We start from the raw sequence: 13,388 nt of genomic DNA, 5'->3' as shown, positions 1-13,388 counted from the left end.
GTATTTTGTCAACGTTTATGAGTATTTTTTTTTATTCACCGGATGTTTTTTGTGGGAATACATTTTCTGAACATCACGCGCCAATGTAAAATGCTGTTTTTGGATATAAATATGAACTTGATTGAACAAAACATACATGTATTTTATAACAATGTCCTAGGAGTGTCATCTGATGAAGATCATCAAAGGTTAGTGCTTCATTTAGCTTCATTTAGCTGTGTTTTATTGACATATATGCTTGCTTGGAAAATGGCTGTGTGGTTATTTTGGTCTATGTACTCTCCTAACATAATCTAATGTTTTGCTTTCGCTGTAAAGCATTTTGGAAATCGGACAACGTGGTTGGATTCAGGAGAGGTTTATCTTTCAAATGGTGTAAAATAGTCATATGTTTGAGAAAATTGAATTGTGGTATTTTAGTTGTTTTTGTATTTCGCGCCATGCGATCCCATTGGCTGTTGGCTTGGGGTTCGCTAGCGGAACGCCTAGATGTAAGAGGTTAAACAATTTAAAGGCAATGCTACCAAATACTAATTGAGTGTATGTAATCTTCTGACCCATTGGGAATGTGATGAAAGAAATAAAAGCTGAAATAAATCATTCTCTCTACTATTATTCTGACATTTCACATTCTTAAAATTAAGTGGTGATCCTAAAACAGAATTTTAACTAGGATTAAATGTCAGGAATTGTGAAAAACTGAGTTCAAATGTATTTCACTAAAGTGTATGTAAACTTCCGACTTCAACTATAAATGCATCATGCAACAATTTCAAAGATTTTACTGAGTTACAGAGCATCCCAAACATGCTCTGAGTTACATATTGTGTGAGTATGACATCAGCAAATTACTTCCCCACACAACGCCATAAACACTGTCTGCCATCTGCCCAGTACAGTTGAAACTGGGATTCATCCATGAAGAGCACACTTCTCCAGTGTGCCAGTGGCCTTCAAAGCTGAACATTTGCACACTGAAGCTAGTTACAACACCGAACTGCAGTCAGGTCAACACCCTAGTGAGGTCAATGAGCATGCAGATGAGCTTCCTTGAGACGGTTTCTGACAGTTTGTGCAGAAAGTCTTTGGTTGTGGTCCTGGGCTGGCGTGGTTACACGTGGTCTGCGGTTGGGATGCTGGTTGGACGTACTGCCAAATTCTCTAAAACAGCATTTAATGAACATTCAATTCTCTGGCGAAAGTTCTGGTGGACATTCATTCAGTCATTATGCCAATTCAACACCCTCAAAACTTGAGATATCTGTGTTGTGACAAAACTGCACATTTTAGAGTGGTGTTTTATTGTCTCCAGCACAAGGTTCACCTGTGTAATGATAATGCTGTTTAATCAGCTTCTTGATATTCCACACCTGTCAGGTGGATGGATTATCTTGGCAAAGAAGAAATGCTAACTAACAGGGATGTAAACAAATCTTTGTCTGTATTGAACATTTCTGGGATTTTTTATTTCAGCTTATGAAACTTGGGACCAACACTTTACATGTTGCGTCTGTACATAATTTTTTCAGTGTATATATAGCACCCCATTTCTATCTACATGTATGCTTTATTAAAACCCCCTAGAGTCGATGTCCGATCCCCTGCTGAAATGTAATTTACAAAATAAACAATCCAAATCAAAATCCATCAGTTTAAGCTACAGATATGAAAAAAAAATCACAATCCAACGCATCTGCTAATGTCACACTTCTGTAGCTGTGGTGAAAGGTGACAGAGCTACAGCGGTGTTTGTCAGACCATGAGACAGAAAATCTGTCTTCTCACAAAATAGTTTGTAGCGTCCAACCGGTTTGACCCCACAAGGGACTCCGATCTGCCAACTTTTGTCTGTAGCATCCGAACAGTTTGGGCAGCACACTAATATGACTCCTCTGTGTAACAGTGTGACTCTCACAAACATGTTTTGCTCTAGGAGGCCCACAGGCCTCACAAGATACCCGGTACCAGACAAACATTTATGGAAGTATACATGAAGACTGTTTAGGGCCAAAAATAAGGGGTTAAGTACATGAATACATAAATACATAAATGGTTTCCTGATCTTTTTTATATCTCTCAGATATATAGCACAGAAGCTTCAGAACAAACTTCCTTTAGATTTTTTGGGGGACTATCTGTTGTTCCATGTAATGAATCTGTTATTCAATGCGTTTGTATGGGCTAATTTCAATAACACCCCCCAAAACATTTCTGCAAGTATATATATTTTTTGATACTTCAAGGGGTTTTAAAATTCAAAATCATATAGCTAAATGATTCTTGTTATGAGCCCCCCCACCCCCCACCCCCCCAGCTTAGACAGGGCTTACACTCTTATTGGTTATTTCCTCTTGTTTTGTTTCTAGCTAGCTATTAGTTTGCAAAAGCACAGGTTTGTATGAATCTTGCCATTTGCCACCCTGACCTTGCAAAATGCGAATTTGATTTAACCCTGACAAAGAGAGTTAATTGTGTCAGACGCCAGTTAGCCATTTTTCTAAACAGGTGAAATCATGCAGTAGCATCATTAATATGTCAATGCAAAACAGCTAAAATAAATGAATAGGGAGCTGGCTAGTTAACTGTCATTTTAGAGTTTGATGTGAATGTGTTAGCTTTTGTTAGCTGTTTGCTAAAATCCACATTACACTCTGGGGTAGGGCTAGAACCCTCAAGGATATTTCAGATTTAGAATAACTTTCATGTCCTCAGAGAGGCAATTCATTTTGCAGCAGTCATAAAACATACAAACAAAATCCAATATTGAAAAACAACAGTAAATGGCAGAGGATATTTACAAGCAGGTAGACTGGGTAAGTCCAATTGAAACTATATTAAAGAATAATAGTGAAGAAATTAAAATTATGAAATAACACATATGGAATCATGTATTAACCAAAAAAGTGTTAAACAAATCAAATATATTTTATATTCTTCAAAGTAGCTTTTCCTTGATGACATCTTTGAACACTCTTGGCATTCTCTCAACCAGCTTCACCTGGAACGCTTTACCAACAGTCTTGAAAGAGTTCCCACATATGCTGAGCACCTGTTGTGAAAAGACACCTGGTGGCATGTCTGGTGGGTTAAGTGTGTGTGTCAAAGCTGTGTGTTAGTTGACTATGCAAAAAATGTGGGATTTCCAAACATTAAGGTTTCTTATAAAAAGAAGAATTGATACAGTCAGTCTCCTCAACTTTTAGCCAAGAGAGACTGGCATGCATTGTATTTTTATCAGCCCTCTGATTACAATCTCATAGGGCGGCGCACAATTGGCCCAGCATCGTCCGGGTTTGGCCGAGGTATGCAGTCATTGTAAATAAGAATTTGTTCTTAACTGACTTGCTTAGTTAAATGAAGGTTAAATAAATAAATAAAATAAAGGAAGACCCCCAAGCCACCCCCTGTACCCGGACTTTGAACTACTCCCCTCTGGGCGCAGGTATAGGGCACCTGCACAGCCCAATTCATCCTGTGCCAGCGCTCCTCCCTTGCCAGGCTAATGTAAACATCCAGCCAGGACTGGTTGTGCCAGCCCTAAGCTCCAGACCTCCAGTGCGCCTCCACGGCCCAGTATACCCTGTGCCAGGTCTTTGCAACCGGTCTCCAGTGCATCTCCCCAGCCCGGTGAGACCTGTTCCAGCTCCACGAAAGAAGCCTCCAGTGATGATCTATGGTCCGAAGCCTCCTTTTTTATTGGTATGTAACTGTTATGAAAGTTGTATTGTCAATTTTGTTTTGTATTTAAACACCACTTTAACCTCTTACATCTAGACGTTCCGCTAGCGGAACACCTGCTCCAATATCCAATGATAGGCGTGGCGCAAAATACAAACTCCTCGAAAATCCGAAAACTTCCATTTTTCAAACATATGACTATTTAAAACCATTTTAAAGACAAGACTCTCCTTTATCTAACCACACTGTCCGATTTCAAAAAGGCTTTACAGCGAAAGCAAAACATTAGATTATGTCAGCAGAGTACCCAGCCAGAAATAATCAAAGACCCATTTTTCAAGCTAGCATATAATGTCACAAAAACAAAACCACAGCTAAATGCAGCACTAACCTTTGATGATCTTCATCAGATGACACTCCTAGGACATTATGTTATACAATACATGCATGTTTTGTTCAATCAAGTTCATATTTATATCAAAAACCAGCTTTTTACATTAGCATGTGACGTTCAGAACTAGCATTCCCACCGAACACTTCCGGTGAATTTACTAAATTACTCACGATAAACATTCACAAAAAACATAACAATTATTTTAAGAATTATAGATACAGAACTCCTTTATGCAATCGCGGTGTCCGATTTTAAAATAGCTTTTCGGTGAAAGCACATTTTGCAATATTCTGAGTAGATAGCTCGCCATCACGGGCTAGCTATTTTGACACCAACCAAGTTTGGTACTCACCAAACTCAGATTTACTATAAGAAAAATTGGATTACCTTTGCTGTTCTTCGTCAGAATGCACTCCCAGGACTTCTACTTCAATAACAAATGTTGGTTTGGTTCCAAATAATCCATAGTCATATCCAAATAGCAGCGTTTTGTTGTGCGTTCAAGACACTATCCGAAGGGTAACGAAGGGTGACGCGCCCGGCGCGTTTCGTGACAAAGAATTTCAAAATATTCCATTACCGTACTTCGAAGCATGTCAAACGCTGTTTAAAATCAATTTTTATGCAATTTTTGTCGTAAAAAAGCGATAATATTCTGACCGGGAGTCGTTGTTTTCGTTCAAAGACTGAAAATGAAAACATGGAGTCGTCTCGTGCACGCGCGCGCCAGTCTCATTGTTCTCAGATCGACCACTTACCAAATGCGCTACTGTTTTTCAGCCATGGCCTGCAAAGTCATCATTCAACGTTCTGGCGCCTTCTGAGAGCCTATGGGAGCGTACAGCAGAGATCCCCTGTTTTGGATAGAGATGATCAAGAAGGCCAAGAAATGGTCAGCGAGGGCGCTTCCTGTTTGGAATCTTCTTAGGTTTTGTCCTGCCAAATGAGTTCTGTTATACTCACAGACACCTTTCAAACAGTTTTAGAAACTGTGGAGTGTTTTCTATCCAAAGCTAATAATTAAATGCATATTCTAGTTTCTGGGCAGGAGTAATAATCAGATTAAATCGGGTACGTTTTTTATCCGGCCGTGAAAATACTGCCCCCTATCCATAACAAGTTAAACATGTATATGACTGTCACGCCCTGACCTTAGAGATGTTTATTTTCCTCTAGTTTGGTTAGGTCAGGCTGTGATGTGGGGTGAGCAATCTAGTTTGTCTATTTCTTTGTTTTGGCTGAGTGTGGTTTCCAATCAGAGGCAGCTGTCCATCGTTGTCTCTGATTGGGAACCATACTTAGGCAGCCCTTTTTCCCTCCTTGAGTTGTGGGATCTTGTTTTTGTGCAGCCCCAGAGCGTCACGTTTCTTTCTGTTTTACCTGTTTATTGTTTTGTTCGGTTTTTCTTCATTAAAGTATGTGGAATTACAGGCACGCTGCGCCTTGGCTTATATATGACAGGGAGTTCGAAGATAGCGAACGTGACAATGACACTGCAACAACATTTACCCATGGGGACAATAAAGTCAGTAAGTAAGTAAGTGACAAGCAACTCTGTTCTGGGCCAGCTACAGTTTAACTAGGTTTTTCCTTGCAACACTGGACCACACGACTGGACAATAATCAAGATTAAACAAAACTAGAGCCTGAAGAAGTAGCTTTCTGGAGTGTGGTGTCAAAAAAGCAGAGCATCTCTTTATAACGGACAGACCTCTCCCCATCTTTACAACCATTGAATCTATATGTTTTGACCATGACAGTTTATAATCTAAGGTAACGCCAATTAATTTCGTCTGCTCAACTTATTCAACAGCCACACCATTCATTACCAGATTCAACTGAGGTCTAGAACTTAGGGAATGATTTGTACCAAATACAATGCTCTTAGTTTTAGAGACGTTCAGGACCATCACCGCATTCCAAAACAGACTGCAACTCTTTGTTAAGGGTTTCAGTGACTTTATTAGCTGTGGTTTCTGATGCATATATAGTTAAATCATCATCATACATGGACACACATACTTTGTTTTAATGCCAGTGGTAGGTCATTGGTAAAAATAGAAAATAGCAGAGGGCCTAGAGAGCTGCCCTGTGGTATACCACACTTTCCATGTTTGACATTAGAGAAGCTTCCATTAAAGAAAACCCTTTGAATTCTATTAGATAGATAGCTCTGAATCCACAATATGGTATAGGTTGAAAAGCCATAAGACATACGTTTTTTTCAACAACAGGTTACGGTCAATAATATCAAACGCTGCACTGGAATCTAACAGTACAGCTCCCACTATCTTCTTATTATCAATTTCTTTCAACCAATCATCAGTCATTGTGTCAGTGCAGTACATGTTGAGTGCCCTTCTCTATAAACATGCTGAAAGTCTGTTGTTCATTTGTTTTTCAGAAAAATAGCATTGTATTTGGTCAAACACATTTTTTTCCATCAGTTTGCCAAGAGCTGGCAGCAAGCTTATAGGTCTGCAGTTAGAACCTGTAAAGGCTGCTTTATCACTCTTGGGTAGCGGAATAACTTTGGTTTCCCTCCAGGCCTGATTCCTCTAGTCTCAGATTAAAGATATGACAGATAGGAGTGGCTATAGAGTCATCTACCCTCCTCAGTAGCTTTCCATCTAAGTTGTCAATGTCAGGAGGTTTGTCATTATTAATCGATAACAATAATTTTTTCACCTCTCCCACACTATCTTAACAGAAATCAAACTTGCAATGCTTTTGTTTCATTATTTGTTTATTTAGCTCAGTTGGTAGAGCATGGTGTTTGCAACACATGGTGTTTGCAATGCCAGGGTTGTGGGTTCGATTCCCACAGGGGGCCAGCACAGAAAAAAAATTTATGAAATGAAATGTATGCATTCACTACTGTAAGTCGCTCTGGATAAGAGCGTCTGCTAAATGACTAAAATGTAAATGTAAATGACTCACTGTTCGTTGTTTGCCCACTTTGCCAATGAAGTAAACATTAAAATAATTGGCAACATCAAATGGTTCTGTGATGAATAAGACATCTGATTTGATGAAATATGGAGTTGAATTTGTCTTTCTGTCCATAATTTCATTTAACCTGTTGAGGACAGACGTTCCGCTAGCGGAACCCCGTTGCTCCTGCGGAACCCCTAGCCAACAGCCAATGGCATAGCACGGCACGAAATACAAAACCAACTAAAATACCACAATTCAATTTTCTCAAACAATCAACTATTTTACACCATTTTAAAGATAAGACTCTCGTTAATCTAACCACATTGCCCGATTTCAAAAAGTCTTTACAGCGAAAGCAAAACATTAGATTATGTTAGGAGAGTACATAGACACAAATAATCACACAGCCATTTTCCAAGCAAGCATATATGTCACATAAACCCAGACCACAGCTAAATGCCGCACTAACCTTTGATGATCTCCATCAGATGACACTCCTAGGACATTATGTTATACAATACAATGTTTTGTTCAATCAAGTTCATATTTATATCAAAAAACAGCTTTTTACATTAGCATGTGATGTTCAGAACTAGCATACCCACCGAAAACTTCCAGGTGAATTTACTAAATTACTCATGATAAACGTTCACAAAATACATAACAATTATTTTAAGAATTATAGATACAGAACTCTTTTATGCAATCGCGGTGTCAGATTTTAAAATAGCTTTTCAGTGAAAGCACATTTTGCAATATTCTGAGTACATATCACGGCTAGCTATTTTGACATCCGCCAACTTCGGGGTCACATAAACTCAGAATTACTATTAGAAAAATTGGATTACCTTTGCTGTTCTTCGTCAGAATGCACTCCCAGGACTTCTACTTCAACAACAAATGTTGTTTTGGTTCCAAATAATCCATAGTTATATCCAAATACCTCCGTTTTGTTCGTGCGTTCAGGTCACTATCCGAAGGGTGACGTACGAGCGCATTTCGTGACAAAAAAATTCAAAATATTCCATTACCGTACTTAGAAGCATGTCAAACGCTGTTTAAAATCAATTTTTATGCTATTTTTCTCGTAAAATAGCGATAATATTCCAACTGGGCAATGTTGTATTCATTCAAAGAGAGAAAGAAAAACATGGTGAGTTCTCGTGACCGCGCATCTCCAGTCTCACTGTCTCCAGGCTGACCACTTACAAACTCTGCTCCTATACTTTGCCCAGAGACAGCAGACACCACATTCCACTTTCTGGCGGCTTTAGAGAGCCAATTGAAGCCTTAGAAAGTGTCACGTTACAGCACAGATGCTGTAATTTCGATAGAGATGTAACAGAAGGATAACAAATTGTCAGACAGGGCACTTCCTGCATGGAATCTTCTCAGGTTTTGGCCTGCCATATGAGTTCTGTTATACTCACAGACACCATTCAAACAGTTTTAGAAACTTTAGAGTGTTTTCTATCCAAATCTACTAATTATATGCATATTCTAGTTTCTGGGCAGGAGTAGTAACCAGATTAAATCGGGTACGTTTTTTATCTGGCCGTGAAAATACTGCCCCCTATCCCAAAGAAGTTAAAGTACTTTCTATCATTGATCTTGGTTTCATAATGGCCTGGTGCCCTCGAGCGCCAGAGGGGAAGCGGGAGCAGGCGTGACACTTTCCTGGATATAGCCACTATATTGTGATCACCGCATCCAATGGGTATGGATACAGCTTAAGAACAAAGTTCTACAGTATTAGCAAAAATCTGATCGTTACATGTGGATGATCTTGTTCCTGTAGTGTTTGTAAACACCCTGGTAGTTTGATTAATAACCTGAACCAGATTACAGGCATTGTTTACAGTAAGAAGCTTCCTCTTGAGTGGACAGCTTGATGAAAACCAATCCATATTCAGGTCCCCAAGAAAGTAGACCTTTCTGTTTACATCACAAACACTATCAAGCATTTCACACATATTATTTAGATACTGGCTGTTCGCACTTGGTGGCCTATAGCAACAGCTCACAAGAAAAGGCTTTAGATGTGCCAAGTAAACCTGCAACCGCAACACTTCAATAACACTTGACATAAGATCTACTCTAAGCATTACAGGGATATGGCTCTGAATATATACAGCAACACCTCCCCATAAGCATTTCTGTCTCTTTCTCTTCTATGTTATATCCTTGTATTGCTACTGCTGTATCATCAAATGAATTATCTAAGTGAGTCTCAGAAAGGGTTATATATGAATGTTATCTGATGTTAGCAAGTTATTGATTTCATGAACCTTATTTCTAAGGCTAAATATATTAATATGGTTTTCAGCCCTTTCCTGGGTAGCTTATCAGAGATAGACATAATTCTGAAAAGCGCAAACAAAACAAGATTAAAAAAATATTTATACAGTACTCCATTAAGGGATAGGGTCTAGTTTCCTGAATTTCCACCAGACTGACGTGCCCAAAGTAAACTGCCTGTTACTCAGGTCCAGAAGCCAGGATATGCATGTTATTGGTAGCATTGGATAGAAAATACTTTGAAGTTTCTAATAATGTTAAGATAATGTCTGAGACTATACCAGTATTGATATGGCAGGCACAAATCCAGAGAAAAACCAACCAGAATGTATTTTCTTTTTGAGGTCCCAGGCTCATAATGGAAATCTATTGTTCCTATGTAATTCCGTCTCCCAGACTGCAATTCCTATGGCTTCCACTAGATGTCAACAGTCTTTATTCAAGGTTTCAGGCTTGTTTTGGTGAGTAGCGCAACGGAACAATATCAGTATTTCGGCGCGTGAGGGAGAGGGCACGGGCTTACTAATTTTGCTTTCCTATTGGACATACTACTTTCCGTATGAAATATTATAGTTTATTTACATTTTAGAGTGAGGTAAAAATAGAAACGTTGTTTGAGTTGATTGGATGAAGTTTAGCAGTAGCTTTTTGGACTCCTTTGTCTGCATGTTGAACGAGTGGATCACTGAAATCGATGGCGCCAACTGACTTTTTGGGACATAAATTAGGATTTTATCTAACAAACTGACCATTCATGTTGTAGCTGGGGCCCTTGGGATTGCAAAGAGAGGAAGATCTTCAAAAGTAAGTGAGTTATTTAATCACTATATGTGATTTTATGAAGCCTGTGCTGGTTGAAAAATATGTTGACGTGGGGCGCCGTCCTCAGACAATCGCATGGTATGCTTTCTCCATAAAGCCTATGGTAAATCGGACAATGCAGTTAGATTAACAAGAATTTACGATTTTAAATGATATAAAGTATTTGTATGTTCATGAATGTTTAATATTATGATTATTTATTTGAATTGGGCGCCCTCCAATTTTACCGGATGTTGTCGGCTGGTGTCCTGCTCGCGGGACGCCTATCCCTTAATCAATTGGTGTGTGTGCTGCAGGGTTGAAGCTACGAACCCATAGGCTCTCTCATTCAGTAGTCCATTAAGGTAGGGTGGACAATGAGCCTGTCATAGCGGATGTAAGCAATGTCCCTACGTGCTCTGGCAGCTTTCATGGCTGGGATAAGTTCTTTCCTCTTCTGGCACAAGATTCAGGATAGTCCTTGTTGTGGAAAGATATACGTTCTTGTCTCTTTCCAGAACAGCTACCTTGTACTTGAACCTCAGGAACTTGACTACTATCGGGCTTGTCACCTGGGCCGTTGGTGGGTTTTCCAGTCCTGTGGGCGCACTCCACCTCAATCTTTCTGTGGTCCATCTTCAATTTCTCAGAGATAATTTTCCTCACTTTGTCCTCAGACTCCGTCCAGGTCTCAGGTCTTCTGCAATTCCACCCACAACCATGTTGTTCTGCCTTGATTGTCCCTCGAGAATCTGATTTATCCGTCAATGTATCATGGATTCACACCCAGAACTGATGTCCTCTCAATGACTTATAGATTGCTGTCATATTGCCGTTCTCCTGTTTCAACTTATCGAGCTGACCCTGGGAGAACTGTAAACAGTTCTTCAGGTCCTGGACCTCTCTGGTCAGGTCGTCCATTATTTTCTTAGTTGAATCCATCATTATTTGGACAGAACACTTGAAGCATTTTCTTGTTGTTGTAAGAACTGCTTGTAGAACCCTATTTTTGTTTGCTTAAGAGATCCTTCACATATGATAGAGAGACCCCCTATCGTCAGCTGTACTCACGACAGCATTGGTCTTGTCATGGTAGCTAGCAACATAGGCTATGCTGTTACTCCTCCCAGTTTCAGACAGGGCAGGTCACACGGAAGATTGAAAACAACAAACAGCAAGGATCTGTCATGTTACTCCAGTGCTAGCCTCTCTACACTGGCTTCCTGTTAATGCTAGGGCTGGTTTCAAGGTTTTACTGCAAACCTACAAAGCATTACATGGTCTCTCTCTCCGATTTGGTCCTGCCGTACATACCTACACGTACGCTAAATTCACAAGACGCAGGCCTCTTTATTGTCCCTAGAATTTCTAAGCAAACAGCTAGAGGCAGGGCTTTCTCCTATAGAGCTCAATGTTTATGAAACGGTCTGCCTAGCCACGTGAGAGACGCAGACTCGGTCTTGACCTTTAAGTCTTTAATGAAGACTCATCTCTTCAGTAGGTCCTACGATTGAGTGCAGTCTGGGCCAGGGGTGTGGAGGTGAACTGAAAGGTACTGGAGCGAAGAACCGCCCTTGCTGTCTCTGCCTGGCCAGTTCCCCTCTCTCCACTGGGATTCTCTGTCTCTAACCCTATTACGGGGGCTGAGTAACTGGCGTACTGGTGCTCTTCCATGCCGTCCCTAGGAGGGGTGAGTCACTTGAGTGGGTTGAGTCACTGATGTGATCTTCCTGTCCAGGTTGGCGTCCCCCTTGGGTTCGTGCCGTGGGTGAGATCTTCGTGGGCTATACTCAGCCTTGTCTCAGGGTAGTAAGTTGGTGGTTTCAAGATATCACTCTAGTGGTGTGGTGGCTGTGCTTTGGCAAAGTGGGTTTGGTTATGTCCTGACTGGTTGGCACTGTCCGGGGGTATTGTCGGTATGCTGCAACAGTTAATGTGTTGGGGGGCTAGGGTCAGTCTGTTATTTCTGGAGTATTTCTCCTGTCTATCAGGTGTCCTGTGTGAATTTAAGTATGCTCACTCAAATTGTCTCTCTCTCTCCCTCTCTGTCCCCTCCCGGAGGACCTGAGCCCTGGGATAATACCTCAGGACTACCTGGCCTAATGACTCCTTGCTGTCTGCAGTCCACGTGGTCGTGCTGCTGCTCTAGTTTCAATTGTTCTTCTTGCGGCTATGGAACCCTGACCTGTTCATCGGACATGCTACCTTGTCCCGGACTTGCTGTTTTTCGACTCTCTCTCTGTACCACACCTGCTGTCTCTAACTCTGAATGCTCGGCTATGAAAAGCCAACTGACCTTTACTCCTGAGGTGCTGACCTGTTGCACCCTCTACAACCACTGCGATTATTATTATTTGACCCTGCTGGTAATCTATGAACGTTTGGCATTGTTCTAAACATGGTCAGAGAGAGAGAGAAATCATAACCTGAAAGGCCATGCACCAAAAGTCCATTGGGTGGAAAGACAAAACATGAAAGAGAGAGAGAGTGTAAGTATCTCACCACAGCTGTGCAGAAACAAAAAATAAAGAACAATGAATCAAAGACCATTTCGGTGGCGATTTTAGCATGTAAATGTTGGTGGGGCAAAAATGTTTATAAATGGGGGATGCATGACAGCAAAGCCACAACACAACACTAAACAATACATGAATTACAATATAACGGTGACAAACGGTGCTCACAAACTGTTAGGGCCTACATAAAGCTGTCCCAGCAGCAGATACCCAACAGCAGTCCCAACACCTTACCACTGCTACACCTGGCTATCAACGGAGCCTTGTCTGGCAGCAAAACAGTTTATTCAGCCTCATTTACTGGCTTTTAAAAAAACATAGCTGATATGGCTGACTTGCTTAAACAAATTTGGTTTCTAATGACAATTGAGATTTACAAACTATGGCATAAGGGGATGACAAATGGATAAGAGGCATTAAGATTAAGACATTAATGAGCGAGCTAGGATGGACGTAGTCAATATACTATTTATTCAGCACTTTTGAAATGTACAGCGAAAGAATTCAGAACATGGGCCGTTCTTACAGTGTTCTCCCTGTACACCAAGTCAGAACTGCAGGATAAATCAAGAGGGCATAAGCAGACAATGAAAGCTCTTACAATATTCGATGATTACATTTCTCTAAAACAGGCAATAGGCTACATGTGCACTACAAAGTCAGAACAGTAGGCTAAATTATGAGGGGAAAATTGACCGAAGTAAAAGGCTGAGGCACAACAGCTTACAACACAACATACATTTAGTATTACTTTTTTAGCTACA

This window comes from Salmo salar, chromosome 09, assembly GCF_965601325.2.
Source record: "Salmo salar chromosome 09, fSalSal1, whole genome shotgun sequence".
In the NCBI taxonomy this organism is placed as follows: domain Eukaryota; kingdom Metazoa; phylum Chordata; class Actinopteri; order Salmoniformes; family Salmonidae; genus Salmo; species Salmo salar.
Note: the sequence above shows the minus strand (reverse complement) of the source record.